This window comes from Bubalus kerabau, chromosome 22, assembly GCF_029407905.1.
Source record: "Bubalus kerabau isolate K-KA32 ecotype Philippines breed swamp buffalo chromosome 22, PCC_UOA_SB_1v2, whole genome shotgun sequence".
NCBI classification, from domain to species: Eukaryota; Metazoa; Chordata; class Mammalia; order Artiodactyla; family Bovidae; genus Bubalus; species Bubalus kerabau.
This window is the reverse complement of record NC_073645.1, coordinates 36510111-36528161: the sequence shown is the minus strand read 5'-3', so window position 1 is coordinate 36528161 and position 18051 is coordinate 36510111. Positions and strand designations below refer to the sequence as shown.

General features: G+C 41.3%; 1 long non-coding RNA gene across 2 annotated transcripts; it reads left to right on the top strand.

The window, feature by feature from the left end:
* The first annotated feature begins 8764 nt into the window (after positions 1-8764).
* LOC129636876 (uncharacterized) lies at positions 8765-11655 on the top strand. Of its 2 annotated transcripts, none has more exons than XR_008707168.1 (3): positions 8765-8855; positions 10974-11111; positions 11469-11655. It is a non-coding gene; the product is annotated as an uncharacterized LOC129636876 (long non-coding RNA). The 2 variants fall into 2 exon arrangements; XR_008707167.1 differs by lacking the exon at positions 8765-8855 and adding an exon at positions 9174-9331.
* The last annotated feature ends 6396 nt before the right edge of the window (positions 11656-18051 follow it).

The window sequence follows — 18051 nt, the reverse complement described above, 5'->3', positions numbered from 1 at the left end:
GAGATAGGAAGACAGGAAGTTTTCAAATATTGTGGTCGATAACAGCAGGTCATATTAAATAAGCGATGCAATTTATAAAAATGGCCAGAGAAGTTGATGTGAATATATAAATGTAAATCTTTATCCAATTTTTTAACAACAATTTTTAAACTCTAAAATTGCAGCATGCTATTCAAGATATTTTGTGAAGACTAGATAATGAAATAAACAACTTACGTGGGTCCTGTTTAGTCTTAAATCCTCTAATTATATAATTCCTGGTTAACATCCAGGTTTTTTTTTTAAGTACATAATAAAAGCACAGTGTTTTAAACAGTTCAGCTATTCACTTGTCATGAGAATAGATAATCAGCCAAGAAACTTATCTTTTTGTTTTGAAGCTGTTGACATTTATATAAGAACTCTTTACTTATCCCAGTTTATGTCCTAGTAGTTTATTCATATGTATTAAAAATTTTAACAAGTTTGTGACAAAGAACAGGTGAGATGAGTCAGGAGTCATGAGAAGGTCAGCATAAAGTTCTTTTTGTCACCATATGAAATCCCCAGACAAGAGGAAACAGATGGGTTTGGTTACATTACCCTTGCTGTGCCAAATAAACAATTGAGGAAAATGTTAAATATCCTTTTGCTACATGTCTGTGTCTAGGCTAGGAATGGTGTTTGACATTAACAATGTTGGTTTTTCCAGCTGTTCAATATTTAATGGCAGAAACTTGAAAATTTTTTAACACATAGCATGAAATAGTTCATTTGAATCCTCATTGGTTGACTTAGTTTATTCATTCAGGAGACATTTACTGGATGTTAATTATATGTAAGACACTGTGTTGGGCAAGGGAAGGGGCTTGGATTCCTTAGGGAGGTCTTCGGGGACCAGGTAGCATTTAAAGTAGATTTTAAACAGCTATGTTTTTTTCCAGTACTCATGTACGAATGTGAGAGTTGGACCATAAAGAAGACTGAATGCCAAAGAATTGATGCTTTTGAATTGTTGTGCTAGAAGAGACTCTTACAAGTCCCTTGGATGGCAAGGAGATCAAACCAGTCAACCCTAAAGGAAATCAACTTTGAATATTCATTGGAAGGACTGATGCTGAAGCTGAAGTTCCAATACTTTGGCCACCTGATGCTAAGAACTGACTCATTGGAAAAGACCCTGATCCTGGGAAAGATTGAGGGCAGGAGAAGGAGGCAACAGAGTTTGAGATGGTTGGCTAGCATCACTGATTCAATGGACATGAATTTGAGCCAACTCTGGGAGACAGTGGAAGACAGAGGAGCCTGGTGTCCTACAGTCCATGGGATCTCGGAGTCAGACACGACTTAGCAACTGAACAACAACAATTGGGATACTGATAATAGATAAAAGCTCAGGGTGACAATGATATCTTAAGGAAAAAAAATCAAAGTTGGTTGTGAGTAAAAGTTTCCACTCAAAGAAGAGGTAAACAGCATTCATACATCCAAGAAACATTTAAATGTCCACAAAAGTTCAGGCAATAAACAGAGCAGTTCAAAAGCAGTCAAAAAGAGAGATAGCTGCCTTTTAGGAAGTAAAAATACATCATCTGGGAAATAAGATGGTACGGGCAGAGATAGTGTCCAAGTTGGAGGCTGACAGAGGAGGAGTATGGCCCTATTGAAGCTGAGCCCTTGGCATCTAGACACATTCAAGGGAGTAATTAACCAAAGACATATTGGAAGACTTTGAATCTTTTCTGTAGTCTCACAGAAGTGTCAAAAGGGGAGTCTTATTTTCAATGTGTATTTCCAACTTGATAGTTATTATAAAAGGAGGGAATTCTTAAGCTAAAATGTTAATGGAATGTCAGTTAAATTGTTGGATATTTTCCTTCTCTGTATCCCAAGATTCATTAACATGGTAGTAAATGTATTAAACACATTTTAATATGTAAGAATAATATGTAAGAATAATCCAGATATGTAAGAATAATCCGATGGTGGGGGTCAATTGGGAGATTGGGATTGACACATATACAGTACTATGTATAAAATATATAACCAAGGAGAATCAACTGTATAGTTCAGGGAACTCTACTCACTTGGTGCCCTAAATGGGAATGAAATCCAAAAAAGTGGGGATATATGTATACCATGTATACGTGTAGCTGATTCACTTTGCTCTGCGGCAGAAACTAACACAACATTGTGCAACCACACTCCAGTTAAAAACAACAACAACAACAAGCAAAACAAAACCAAAAAATGAATAATCCCACCAGTGGGTGAAAGATTGCAACGAGAAATTTCTGGAAGACAGAAAAAAGTCAGCTGGTCAGAATAGATGACAGATGGTATGATACATACTTTGGAATGAGTTGAAACTGTGTATTTGTGTGCATGTGTGTATAATTAAGTAAGCTAAAACCAAATTATATTATTAGCATGAGGCAAACCAAAAGGTATACAAGAGATCAAATGGAAGCCCAGTTACACTACTTGGTTCTGCAGTGAACAGTATTTACATATCACGATGATGGGCTTCACCAGTGGTTCAGTGGGTAAAGAATCCACCTGCAATGCAGAAGACACAGGAGTCGTGGGTTCAGTCCCTGGGTCAGGAAGATCCCCTGGAGGGGGAAATGGCAACCCCTCTGGTATTCTTGCCTGAAGAATCCATGGACAGAAGAGCCTGGTGGGCTATAGTCCAAAGGTTCGCAAAGAGTCGGACATGACCAAGCAACCAAGCACATAGGCACGATGATGTTAACGGTGGTGATGATTTCATCAAAGTCGGTTTTATAACACTACTAAGGAATGGAACAGAGGAGGATGTGAGAATGGTTAAATCAGTTCCCTGCTGAAAAGCCTCCCATGGGTTCCAATTGCACTTAGAGTGAAATCCTCACCATGGTTTAAAAATCCTCACCTCCTCTGGTCTCTGTCTGCCTCCCTGAACCCACAGCCTCTCTCCCCAGCTCTTGAACCATCGTTCAGTGACACTGGCCTTCTTTCTCTTCCTTAAACAAGTCAAGGTCTTTCCCTCCTCAGAGCCTTTGCCCTTGATCTTCCCTGTGTGTAAAATATTCTTTTGTTGGAGAATATGTTGATCCCTGTTACCCATTCTCTTCTCCCACAGGAATAGAATTTTAGCTCAGCACATGGCTGCCCAGAATAGAAACCACATTTCAAGTTTCTCTTGCAGCTAGCTGTGTCTCTGTGACTAAGTTCTGGCAAAAAGAATGTGAGCAGAAGAGATGGGAAATTTCTGAGTTGTGTCTTTACAGAGAAAGGATGTACCCTGATCTTTCTTCCACCTTGCCATGTGGAACACAAATATAGTGAAAATATCTTGGACCTTACAGATGAAAAGCAAGAAAACAGAAGGAGCCTGGACCACTGACTGGCCTACCCTTAGGCTATGATAGAAGTCAAACACTAATCTTCACTTGTTTAAGCTGTTGTCATAGGGTCTGTTACATGCACCTTACCCAGATACTAATTAATACCATTCTTTCTTACTCTAGATCTTCAGAATACAGGCTCACCTCAAATGTCATTTCAGATGAACATTTCCTTTTTTAAAAATTTTTAATTAATTTTTGCTGCGCTGAGTCTCTGTTGCTGTACTTGGGCTTTCTCTAGTTGTGGTGAGCAGGGGCTACTCGTTGCAGAGAAAGGGCTTCTCTTTGCAGTGGCTTCTCTTGCTGCAGAGCACTGGTGCAGGCCTCGGTGGTGCATGGGCTTAGTTGCCCCACAGCACATGGAAGATGCATGGAATATTCCCGGACCAGGGATTGAACCCATGTCCCTGCATTGGCAGGCGGATTCTTAACCACGGGACCATCAGGGAAGTCCTACTTATTTGCTTTTTGATTGCCTTTCTCCTAGAACTAAGTTTCACGAATATAATAATCTTGTCTGTTTTGCTCATTGCCTGCAACGGTGTCTGGCACGTAGTAGTGAGTAACATGTCTGAGCTGAATTATTGACTCGATCACAACAGATAAAATAAACCAATACAAAGTGGCATACCCATATTATTTGGAAATATAGAAATCAGTTAGGAAAAACAACAGCTGAAACATTCCTAAGTGGCTCCTTCTTGGTACCAGATCTGCAGGGTGGACAGTTGGCACAGGATGTTATTGGTTTGGTTTGGTTTTTTTTTTTTTTATTATAAACCCTTTAATACTATTTAATTTTTTTAACTGTGCATTTATCACTTTGGAAAAGATCAAATTTAAAAATAAAATACGGTATGGTCATCACAGTGGTACAAGAATGTTTAATAACATGGAAATATGAAAATAAAAAGAGTAGGTTGCATAACATATCAATATGTAGAGCTAGATCTATTTCTGTATATATATATGAAGCACATATGCATAAAAAAGATGCTGTGCTATAGTCAATGCATATGGCGAATTCCTAACTTTAGATAAAAATGGATATTCAAGTTTTATTAATAGAATCCACCTTTTCCTGATTAACAATGTTGAATGAATATTTAAAGACTTTAGGTTTGAAAAGACACCATGTTATCTTCCTTCCTATGAGTCCTACAGGCCACTTAATGAGCTATTTCTTGAGAAGGTTTACCCTTACCTAAGAGCAGTGAGGATCCACTGGGGTGTGTTAAGCAGAGAAGGTGGGATAAAATTGGCTTCAGGCAGGTTGGTCTCTCTGTATTGTGGAAATGATTTGAAGAGGCAAGCCTCGAATCAGAGAAATGATTTAGGAAGCAGTTGAAGCAATCAAGGCAAGAAATGATGGATCCCTGAAGTGAGAAAAGAGTGGTTGGGTTAGAGAGAAGGGGGCTGACTCAAGAACAACAGGACAGTGTTAGCAGCATCAGTGAGAATGAGGCGTGTTCACGACTATAAGCTCGGTGAGGTCAAGGGCCTTTGTACTGCTCCTTTCCAGGGACCACCTAGCATGGTTCCTGGTCCATGTTGACGCTCAGCGAATACTTGTGATCTAAAGAAGAGGAGAACATCCGCAGTGGCTCAGTGGTAAATAATCTGCTTGCCAGCTCAGGAGACAAAGGGGAGAGGAGTTTGATCCCTGGTTGGGAAGATCAAGGAGGGCGTGACAACCCACTCCAGTATTCTCACCTGGAGAATCCGTGACACAGGATCCTGGCAGGCTATAGCCCATGGGGTTGCAAAGAGTCGGACATAACCGAAGCCACTGAGCACGCATACATGCAAAGAAGAGGAAAGAATCAAGGATGAACTCAGAAGTCTGACTAGGTTACATGGGTGAATGAATGATGGGCTGTTTGCTGAGCAGTCACATGAGGGGCAACATGGGCAGAGGGAGACCAGCGAGCAACTTGAAGATTCCTGGTGTTGATGGATGTAAAGGCAGTCGGGGAACATTTGACTTTCCAGGGCTAGAAGATCTTGGCTAGAAATAAGTTTGAGAGTCACCAACATAAAGTGAAGAGTGCTGCCAACAGAGCGTTCAGTTCAGATCTGGAAAATGGCCGTTGTATTTAGAACCATGAGGTTGCGAGTGACGTTCGCTTGGGGAGCTTAGAAATATATGAGGAAATAGGGACTGGGGACGTTTTTTGGTGTGTTAAGAAGACTGACAAAGCTACCACCTTTTCCTCCTTTTTAGGGTTTTCCCCTTTTAATGTTCATGCTTCTCTGAACTTGCACTCACTGCTAAATTGTCACTTTCTTATCAAGTTTCCAATGACTAATTTGGCAGCAGGAAGGTTTTTCCACTCGGTCACATTTGTAATCAGTGCGTTATCAGCGAGCTGACAGCGCCTTGTTTGTGCTGGTTCAGAACGTGACCCTACAAAACCGGTCCTCCAGATGCTTGGCTTTTCCTGCGTTATGGTCACATTCACAGTTTCTGCGTGTCTTTTTCACCTTTCCTGGTATAACTACATACACACACACACACTCAAGATCCAGAAAAAGAGAGTTGATTTTATAACTTTACAAATTACAAATTATGCTGCTGCCGCCATGTTTTTGATTATTGATTGAGATTTGGATTGTATATTTTTCCAAATTTTCTCAACTAGGATATTCTCAGCACATGGCTATTTCCTTAATATGGCATTCCCCCACCCGCTTCTTTCTTCCCTCAAGCCATTATTTCTCTTTTAACACAGCTCCGTCATAGTATTACTTTTCCTTTATAATTAACCAGCCACACTTCTTGCCTCTCCTTAACCAATATGAAATCTCTCTCCTCCATTGTATTTCATGATTTTCTCTTTATAATAACTCTTGGAGGCAATAAGTGATTTGGCAAATTACACAGGAATATTAAGGGCCTGATTGTTTTGTGGTAGCTTGTACTCTGTTCAAACAAAATGTCTCTAATTATAAGCCACTTGTTTTATCATCAAAACATTTACTCAGGTACTTCTCAGCACGTTGTTGGTGGCAGACTGCACACATGTGCTGTAAACTTCAGTGGCAAATACAGGCCTTAGCAGCTATTCGATAAGTCTGTGAATGAATGAGAAACCTCAGACTGATACATCCAGGAGTTTGTGGGGAGAGTATGAGATGAGATTAGATCTCACACTTGGAAAACCCTGTAGATAAAGCCTTGACAGCTATGGTCGTCCTTGCTGTAGCAGCCCACAAAGAAGCAGATCAAGAGATGGATGGCAAGTCTTGAGTCCGTTTTAGAGATGAATGTGAATGGGTAAGCAATCTCATTCCTCATGGCTCTTAGATGCTGAAAACCTTTTGGTTGGAATGACCACCTACCAAAGGTGGAGGGAAATTTTTCTAGCTCCAATTAAACATGGTGGAATTAGCCAAGTGAGCTATGAATACTGACTTCATTTCATGTTGCTCAAAGGGTTCAGGTGTTAGCTCTGCAAAACAGACGGTCAGTATCATCATCATGGAGAAGTATTAGTTGCTCAGTCATGTCCTACTCTTTGTGACCCCATGGACTGTAGCCCACCAGGCTCCTCTGTCCTTGAAATTTTCTAGGCAATAATAGAGTGGGTAGCCATTCGCTTTTCCAGGGGATCTTCCCAACCCGGGGATCAAACCTGGGTCTCCTACATTGCAGACTGATTCTTTACCATCTGAGCCACTAGGGAAGGCCCTATCATTATATACAACCTGTAATCAATTTACAAATTTTTTTGAGAAGCGACATTGCTGATGTGGGAGGTTTAGTAATGAAAACTTTTGGCTTAGTGTGCAGAGACTATAATTTACGCCTGGTTCTGCCACTAACTACCCACTCCAGTGTTCTTGCCTGGAGAATCCCAGGGATGGCGGAGCCTGGTGGGCTGCCGTCTATGGGGTCACACAGAGTCGGACACGACTGAAGCAACTTAGCAGCAGCAGCTGCCACTAACTTTGTGACCTTGGGCAAATTAATTCACTTCCCTGAATTAATGAAATGAGGTCTGTATCCCCCACTATAATGGGAGAGCTGATGGATCTCTAGATCGTGACTCTGTAATTCTAAGTCCTGTTAGCTCAGTTGTTGTTTTGTTCAGAGTGTTTCATGCTTTTCCAGGACTTGGATATGATGGTTTTGGTCAAGCTTCTTATCACAATATATATATTCTATAATATTAAAATATATCAGATGAGAAAAGGGTTTCAACCAATTTATTTTGTTTAATATATATTAAAGCAGAACTTCCTGCCATTTGGATTTGTGGCCTTGGAGGTAAAGCAACGGGAGAATTGATCTCTCATAGTGTTATTAACCAAAATAGTTGTGTTAACTATTTGGCTCCTAGTCAGGAGCCAATATTAATAGACCAGCCCATCGGTAATTAACTGAAAGAGTGAGTAAGAAGAGCATGTTTATTCTTCTGCATTCTCAGGGAATAGTGAGCACAGGAGAGCAGAACAAATCTGCATACTCGGATTATTCATTTTGATAAGCCAGGTGTCATACAAGCAGTTGGTAAGACCTATAATGGCTAAGGAGCTAATGCTCAGTCGTGTCCAGCTCTTTGCGACCCCAGGGACTATATACCCCTCCAGGCTCCTGTGTCCGTGAAATTTCCCAGGCAAGAAGACTGAAATGGGCAGCCTTTCCCTTCTCTACCCCTTTCTCTTCCCAGATGGAAGATGGCTTAATTCTCTATGAGGCAAGCCAAGACAGAGGTCTGGCCCCTAGTTGGAGCAGTAGAGGACAGAGCTATTCCGCTTTTGCGGAAAAAAAGAGTGGCTTTTTAAAGTTCCACTGTCTCTGACTCTTTCAGTCTTTGGAGCCAGCTCTTCAACCATAAGTGAAACAGATACAAACCCACCAGGATCCAAACCCCACTGGTCATTGTTCACCCATTTTGGCAATGCGTATCTTCCCAACAGGGACATGATCAAAAGATATTAAGCATTATCTGTTGTTTATCCCTAAAAGGGTCCATGGAGACAATTTATTTTTGCCATATCCTGGCCTGGCGAGAGAGGATGTTGCTCACCATCTGCCATTTACTGGCCAGATTACAGCGTCAAGACTAACCGGCAGCTGGTTTGTTTCACTGATAAAAGAATGAAAGGCCTTGCTTGTAAATAGCTTTGTGTTAGCAACCTCTTAAATTAGCCTTGCTACCCTCGCATTCCCCATGGGCTACTTCAAATGCTCTGCCCATTCTTAGGCTGTGAGTCACCCTGGTGACTAATCTTGATAATCAGTTCCTGGAGATTTTCTTTGTGGCAGAGTCTTAGTGCCTGTGTGTGATGGCTTTGAGTTTGGTAGGAACTTGGACTCTGTGTTTGCCTGTTCCTGGTAATGGGTGTGTTTGTGTGGAGTAGTGGGGGGTGGGGGTGGGGTGGGGTGGTGAATTCTCCCTTGCTAGGATCTGAGCAATGGAGTGCTGCTGAATTTCTCCACCACTTTACAGACCTATCTGATTCACCCTAAAAATAAGAAAGGTAATTTATCCCCAACCAATGCCAAGATTCTGCAGAGAGCAGCTCTTTAGCTTCCCAGAAGTCTTTCAGTTCTGCTAATATTTGATAATTTCTACCTACTCCATCTTAAAAATAGTCACCTGACAGACTGTGCAATAGCTTGTGGAAAAAGGGGTTGGATAGTGAAAGGAGAAAAGAATATAGTGCCTAAATGCACCAAAAAAGGAAGAGGAGGAGGAGGGAGAGGAGAGATGGGGGATGAGGAAAGGGAGGAGGGTGGGGGAGAAGAAGGAGAGAGAAGAGGAAGGAGAAGAAGAAGGCAACCAGGTGATGAAACAAGACCATTTTTTGAAACAAAGCATTTGCCTGTATCTCTTCGGAGGCCTCCAGAAACTTCCCACTGTGGAATGTGCAGTTCACTTCCAGAAGGACTTTTTCGCTCCTCATGGGTTTCTTTCTGAGCTTAGAGAACCCTCAGATAAGAGCTTAATAAGGAGGTGAGTAAACCTAAGACAGCTCTCCTCCATTCCAGGGTTTCTCAGAGCATGATCTGTGAGCATTTCTTAAAATCACCTGGGGCCCTAATTTAAAAAAAGACAAATTTCTGGACCTAAATCAGTATCTCCAAGGGGGCTTGCGGGGTTGACCTGGGAATTTATGCAGAGTTAGCAAGTTTTTGTTTTTTTTTTTATAGTTAAGGAGGAAGGACACAGATGATTCTTAATCTCACCAAAATTTTGTGAATCACTGCTTTAATCCATAGGACTCAGGGCTCTGTTTTTCTCCCTGTGAAGGATAAAATTTAACAGTGTCTAGAACTTTCATCACCAGCCAAGAAATGTGGGTGTTGCATAGCTCTAAGCATCCTGAAACACTAAAGAAAGACGTGTACACAAATATTGAAAGAGAAAACATTTGCTGCATTGCTCTGATACATAGTCAGATATCATAAAAGATACCAACATCATAAGTCTCAATAAGAAAACGAATTAGGAAGCTCATCTGCAGGGGGCTTAAGAATAATACGCACTATGTATATGGAAAGAGACGGCACACCTGAAAACAAAGTTTCAGTGAGGAAGTGGCTTTTTTAGGGATCTCAGCACACTGTACTGCAGTGAATTTCCAGCACAATTTACTGCCAACTCTCTATGCTGGAGGCATTCTTCCCTGCCTCGTGGCAGGCACAATGGCTCATTACCCATCGTCTGCATGTTGTAGAGCCAGGAGATGCAGCTGACGGAATAGTACTATCATCTGAGGCGAAAAAACATTGAGATCCAGTGCCTGGCCAGGAGGCTGGCTTCTCCCTGAAATGCAAACCTGTGTTTCTGGGTCTTCTCTGCTGTGAACTCAGTGTGCAGAAGCTTCCCGAAGCTAATCAGAAAGGACATACAGAGGGGAGGGAAGACAACCCACCCCATGGTGTTAGATAAAGCATCGGGTACCCCGGAAAACCTGATGGCTGAGAATAAGCCAAGACACAAGCAAACAAACAACAACCAGAGAAGCACCTAAGCTTTCCATGTTGTATTCTGTAACGTTGTTTGGTTGCTAAGTCGCGTCTGAATCTTTTCTGATCCCATAGACTGTAGCTTGCTAGGCTCCTCTGTCCATGGGTTTTCCAGGCAAGAATACTGGAGTGGGTAGCCAGTCCCTTCTCCAGGAGATCTTCCCAAGCCAGGGATGCACCATGTCTCCTGCTTGGCAGGCAGATTCATTATCACTGAGCCACCAGGGGAGCCTCAATTCTGTAATGACCCACCTCTTAAACTGTTTTTCATGGATAGGAATAGAAGAAAGAAATTTTTATAAATGCTTACAGCAAAGTCACTCTGTCAAAAATAGGATCATTTAAAATAAACATTGAAGAATGTTTATTTAAGAATGGGATTGAAGAATGGAACATTCCAAGAAGAAAACTGTCAAAAAAATAAAAAAGAAAGAAAGAAAAAAATTTTTTTAAAAAAGAAGAAAAGTCAATAATTAAAGGTTTTTGGTTGGCAGTAATCCACTCTGCGTTGATTAAATGAACATTTTGTGGAATGATGAATAAGATAGAAAAAAATTCTGTTTTGTATTTATAAAGTCTTATATTGCTAAATTATGATGTTTTCCATTTTTATACAATCTTTACAGGTTTTGACAAATACTGCTTCCCTACTGACTCTGGTTAACCTCAAACAATAGAACAGCTATTTACTTGATCAACAAAACAAGTTTATTGGGAGCAGCAAAGACTTGCAATTCAGGGCATGCAACTATGGTGAACCCCATGTAAGTCTAGTAAAACAAAAGAGAGAAAACTTTTATAGTGGAGAAGGGGAAGTTGGAAGGGACTGTTTATAAACAGAAAGTCCATTGGGAAAACCTGGAGCTTCTACGTATGGTGACTTCTCATTGGCTGAGTTGTAACAATATGTCATTGATTTGTTGTCATGAATCAAGTAGCAAGAGCTGAAACTGACATTTCCTTTTGTAAACATCAGATTCTGAAATGCCTGAAATCATTATATTACACAAGGATTACTCACAAAAGCTGTCCTTATGTTCTTGTGTTTTGTCAGCCTTAGAAATATTAGGCATGTATGGAATTGAATCCAATAAAAGATATGTGCTTCTTATGTATCTTAGAATGAGAGTGTCATCAGAGAACTTCACTTGCAGCAAGTCGAGGCTTTCCTGTGATGAAGTGAACAAGTATGGCCACTCTGCACTGTAAAAGTGAGACTGAGTATTGTAACTTACTTTTTCTTGTGATTCCATATGTTGACAGTACAAATGAAAGTCATGTCTGTTTTGGATTAAAATAAATGATGGACAGTAATCTCCTTTTTGCTTGACTGGTGCTTTGTTATTTACAAATCTCTTTCCCACTCATCTCACCTACTTAAATCCAGACCAATATAAGCAGATGTCCTGAAAGTCCTTACTTAGAGCTTCAGTTATCAGTTTGTGCTCTTTCAAGAACCAGGCCCGGACAAGCTGGGAAAGTTCCTGGAGATAGGCTGGAATGGAAGACCCCTTCCACTTTTGTTCCACATCCTTATATCCCTCCAAATGCCACTACTTCTGCTTTCATGTGTTCCACTAAGACTGGCAACCTGGTGTCAGTCCATCTTAGGGGACCTGTAGGCAGCTAAGGGGAATTAAATGACTCCACACTTCTTATTGCTTTTTTATTTCTGGCAGCCTTTCAAAGCACCAGATCGTCTATGTGATGTTTAGTGTTTCTTACCAATTCATCCAATGAATCTAGAGGTTGGGAGTGCTAGGTTCAAGTTCTCATCTTGCTACTGAGTTACCATGGACATGTCTTTGGAGTTTCTGGAGTGTTTCAACCTTACTCAGAAGACAAAACTGTTAGATCAAATGCCCTCCCATACTCCATCCAATTCCAGCACTTTCTGTATTATGGAGAATCTTTGAACAAGATGTATAGGAGACTGTGAGAAGGGACAGGAAACCGAGGTCTTGGTATCTGACTTTCAGTAACTACAGTGCAGTTGAGGGGTTAAGGCCTTTGAACAAGTGTCGAATTATCAGTCCAAGGCTATGTGTTATGAAATGCCCAAGCAGCTGACTGCTGAGGCTCACAATTCTGATTGCAAAGCTTGAAAATAATACTGGATACAGCTTGTAAACAAATCTGTGAGCTCTTGGGAGGCCAAATATCATCAACAGTCTTTTGCAATTTATTAGAGGAGGGACAGGCATCTACAAATTGTAGATATTTACATAGATGAAATGCAATACTCTAAGGGGATTAGACTGCATCTCAGTAAAAAATGAAATGTCTAGTCCCTGTATTGTAAATTTAATTCCAACTAGAATCTTTATTAAGCCTTTTGGGGCAGGAGGACATGTGGATATAAACATTTTAAAACTCGGCTGTTCTCCAGAAGCCAGCGCTCTTTCCAGTTGCTGAGAAGAGAATGTCCTACTTTAGTCACACTTAAGTAACTTTAATTGAATTTTTAACTCCTTATTAGCTAGTTTGAGACACCAAGAAAAAGTCAAGGCATATACAAGTATTTAGAACAATGGCTACTTTTGTGATAAGTATCCTTTTTTAAAAAAATATTTTAATTCATTCATTATTTTTTGGTTGCACTGGTCTTTGTTGCTGCACAGTGGCTTTGTCTTGTTTCTGTGAGCTGGGCTATTCTTTTCAGTGCATAGGTTTCTCATTTTGGTGGCTTCTCTTGTTGCAGAACACAGGCTCCAGGCACATGGGCTCAGTGGTTGCATCTTGAGGGTTCTAAGGAGAAGGCAGTGTCAACCCACTCCAGTATTCTTGCCTGGAAAATCCCATGGACGGAGGAGCCTGGTGGGCTGTAGTCCGTGGAGTTGCTAAGAGTCAGACACGACTGAGCGACTTCACTTTCACTTTTCATTTTCATGCACTGGAGAAGGAAATGGCAACCCACTCCAGTGTTCTTGCCTGGAGAATCCCAGGGACGGGGGAGCCTGGTGGGCTGCCGTCTATGGGGTCGCACAGAGTCGGACACGACTGAAGTGACTTAGCAGCAGCAGCAGCAGCAGAGGGTTCTAAAGTGCTAGAGTGTGAGTTCAGTAGTTGTGTCTCCCTGGGCTTTAGTTGTGTGCGAAATGTGGAATCTTCCTGGACCAAGGATCAAACCTGTGTCCCCTGCATTGGCAGGTGGATTCCTATCCACTGTATCATCAGGGAAGTCTTCTCTTTTAAAAAAAGAGTATTTATTTATTTGACTGCACTGAGTCTTAGTTGTGGCATGCAAGATGTTTTAGGTGCAGCATATGTGATCTTTAGCTGTGACGTGCAAAATCTTCATCGTGGCATGTGGGATCTAATTCCCTGATCGGGGATTGAACCCAGGCCCCCTGCATTGGGAACACAGAGTCTTAGCCACTGGACCACCAGGGAAGTTCCTGTGATGAGTATTCTTAACCATATTTGGTAACAAGTCAGGGTCATCATTAGATAAAGGCCCTAGTATAGAGCTCTGTACATGGGAGACTCTCAAAGAATGGTTGCTGAGGGATTTACCTTGAAATTCCAATATACCTGAAAGCCAACTTTAAGAAAATAATTAGTACTTGCACACTTGAAAATTTTGTATGTGGTTTGCATTTCAATTGTTTTTCCATCTAAGCTATATTTTTCAAATGAGAAAACTGAGGGTTATAGAGATTGATTTGCTCAAGACCTCATTGTCGTAGCATCAGGATTCCTCTACCTTTAATTTTAAATTCCGTGATTCTTTCCAAATCTCTAACATGTAGGACATAAATACAGACATAAATATAGACAGATACAGCTCTTTCTCTCAATAACTTTGCATTATTTGGAAGCAAAGAAGTCCTTGAAAAAGAAACATCTTTTATTCTGTGATTTCTTTTCTTCCCTGTTCCATTTTTCAGGCTTCCATACATCTTTGCCTTGGATAAATGTGTTGAACTTTCCAAATATCAGACCCAAATATAAGTTTTAGAAACAAAAAAACCACAACTTTGGGAATCATTTTCAGGAAGTCCTCCAGTCTTTAAAGACTCCCTCTGGGGCCCACTGGGTCCGGCTTCTTAACCAGGACTGGCATCTGGCCTGGCTTTTTATTTCCCTCTAGTGCTACTTGCTGGTGGTGGATCTGCAATGGCACCTTCCAGGCCGTAGACCATGTGATCATTTGCTTCTAGGGTCAGATTCTCTGTAAATCAATGATTCTCAGCTTCACCTGCATATCAGAACCACATGGGATGTTTTCAAGAGTGTGGATGCCGGGGACTTCCCTGCTGGCCCAGTGATTAGGATTCCGTGCTTCTACTGCAGGTTTGATCCCTGGTCAGGGAACTAAGATCTTGCATGCCACACGCTGCACCCCTACAAAAAAGAAGTTGCTGTAAGAGTATTGATGCCCAAGCCTCACCCCTAGAAATTCTGATTCAATTCAGTCTGGGGAGGACCCCATGCATTGGTATTTTTTGAAAAGCTCACCAGAGAATTCTAAATTGTAGCCAGGATTGAGAGACACCAACCTAAATCAACCAAATCTCACTAGTACAGATAATAGGAAGGGTAATGTAACTGTGAAAAATATGCATTCAATTTTGTCATATATAGACCAGAACCCCAGTTTATTTCATACCATTAATACAACTCACTTCGACTCTAGGTGATTTTTATGGATTAAAAAAATAGAAATCAATTATTTTCTCTGTAAACTTTTAGGATTTTCCTCATGACTAAACAGGAATCCGGCCTAAAATAAGTTAGCTTTATTATTTTACCACATTTCTTATTAAAAGCTATGATAATGTATAATTCAGAAAGAGGTGGCTTGTACTTCATTTTAATGTTCCTGTAAGCCTGGCATTCTTTTAACACATGAGTCAATGTTAGATTAAGTCAGAGGCTTTCTTACTATTATAAGCAGGCAGATTAAAAAGGCAATTTATTCGAGATTGAATTTCTATCCGGTCATGAGGAAAACTGAACACTTCAAAAGGAGAAAATAATATAAGCTTTACACACACACACCTTGCATCATGTACAAATCTTATGTATTTTCAGAAATTACAAATGGATGGGAAAAGGGGTTTGATTGCCTTGGAAGTGAATTTGACAGATGATCCAAAGAACATCTATTAGAATAAATAAATGTTAATCTTGTGTTTCCAGGAGGTATTGTGTCGGCTGCAGGTCAGGAAGTGTTTTTACACCCTAGGCAATCCCAGTCTCAAACAGCCCAAAGGAAAACACGGCATGTTTATCCTTGTCTTAAGAGTTTGTTTTTAATTGGAGGATAATTGCTTTACAGTGCTGTGTTGGTTTCTTCCATGCAACAACGTTAATCAGCTATATGTATACATACGTCCCCTCCCTCGTGAGCATCCCTCCCACTCCACACCGCCTCTCACCCTTCTAGGTCATCACAGAGCACTGGCCTGGACTTCCTGTGTCATACAGCAACTTCCCACTAGCTATCTATTTCACACATTGTAGTGTGTATATACGGAGAAGCGATGGCACCCCACTCCAGTACTCTTGCCTGGAAAATCCCATGGAGGGAGGAGCCTGGTAGGCTGCAGTCCATGGGGTCGCTAAGAGTCGGACACGACTGTGCGACTTCACGTTCACTTTTCACTTTCATGCATTGGAGAAGGAAATGGCAACCCACTCCAGTGTTCTTGCCTGGAGAATCCCATGGACAGGGGAGCCTGGTGGGCTGCCGTCTATGGGGTCGCACAGAGTCGGACACGACTGAAGTGACTTAGCAGCAGCAGCAGCAGTATATATATGGGCTTCCCTGGTAGCTCAGCTGGTAAAGAATCCACCTGCAATGCAGGAGCCCCAGTTTGATTCTTGGGTCGGGAAGATCCCCTGGGGAAGGGATAGATTACCCACTCCAGTATTTTGAGGCTTCCTTGGTGGCTTCAGACAGTAAAGAATCCACTAGCAATGAGGGAGACCTGGGGTTGATCCCTGGGTTGGGAAGATCCCCTGGAGAAGGGTGTGATAACCCACTCCGGTGTTCTTGCCTGGAGAATCCCACGGACAGAGAAGCCTGATGGGCTACAGTCCATGGAGATGCAGAGATTCGGGCATGACTGGGTGACTAAGCACAAGACACCACAGCCCAGGGTGTATATGTCAGTGCTGGACTTGTAGACACAGTGGGAGAAGGAGACGGGGGGATGAACTGAGAAAGCAGCATCAGACTGCTTATCCTATACATCCTCATTATGGTTGGGAGGCTTTGCATCTTGTCAGGACAGAATGTCAGAATCTGCCCATCGCCCGTACCTGTGAGTCCCTGACGCTCTGACCTGCTGGACTTCATGGCATTTAGGAAGCTACAGCTGTGGCGTTTTTCTTTACCTGTGTGAGCTTTCTAGAAAAAAGCCAAACCCCAAACCGAACCACCACAAGCAACAACAAAAAACTCATCTGGTATCTTTTGGCCTTTAGGCCTTTCCTTAGCTTCAAAAATTTTATAAACACACAAAAAATTCACAGTCTTGTTAAGTGCTTTCTCAGTGTGATGGGGGAGAATTGCCAGTGTTAGTCTCAAGTGCAATTTTTATGGAAAACATTTTGTAATAGAATATAACTCATTATTTAACAAGATGAATTTGAAATTTTCACTGAACTTAAAAGATTTCCAATAAATATAGCCTTACAAAATATAAGGACACATGAAAGGGAGGCAGAGTAAATTCATTTGGTTTTAGTCTTACTGCCTGATTAAAGTTCTGAAAATATTGTGCAATTATTTATTTTCATGGCTGAAGAAACGAGTTACAAAACTAGGGAGATGTGATCTTGAAATTATTTGAAAACAACCCACTAGCTCATTCTCTCACACTTGTTTTATCTAGAGGATTATAGTCCCGTGAATTTCCCAGCATTATCATTTTCGATTTAGCCAAGATTCCAATTCTGATCATCCAGAATAGATCTAGGGGAGGTAATGCGATTTTTAAATTTCTGTTAAAATCATTTTGTACTTGGAAGGAAATCATTCCAGCACCCTTTGGTACTGCAAAGTAGACAGGCAGTTCTAAATTCCTGAGATTAGTGTCAACATCAGTCAAAATGTTATCACTAAGATGGATTGTTCCACCTGGTTCTATTTTAAACTAAACAGGATTGCTCATAGAGACCCAATCTACTCCATCAAGTTGTTCGGGAGGGCAGACTCTTTATTTGGAGGCCAGGTATGGGTTTAAACTGGAGAGCGTTGGGGACGCGGAGAACTTATCACTCATCTAAGGTCGCACAGTGAGTCATGGTCAAGGTCAGACTATATCCAAGTATTTTGCTGTCCACCAACACCCCACCGCCTTGGGAACCCCACTGTTGAATGCACTGTTGACATTACTCTCTTTTTAATTCTTTTGATAAATGCAAACCTCTGCAAGTTCTTCATCAATTTCTTGCTTTTTCCAAATGGTGCACTTTCTCATTGGAATGTTAAATTCCAGACTTTTTATATCTAAAAGATGTTGCTAGGAAATGTCTGATCCATTCCAACTACCTTGCAAATGTAGCAAAATTATGAAGTGAAAAATATTTGAGGGCTTTAAGGCAATGGCACCCCACTCCAGTACTCTTGCCTGGAAAATCCCATGGGTGGAGGAGCCTGGTAAGCTGCAGTCCATGGGGTCGCTAAGAGTCAGACACAACTGAGCGACTTCACTTTCACTTTTCACTTTCATGCATTGGAGAAGGAAATGG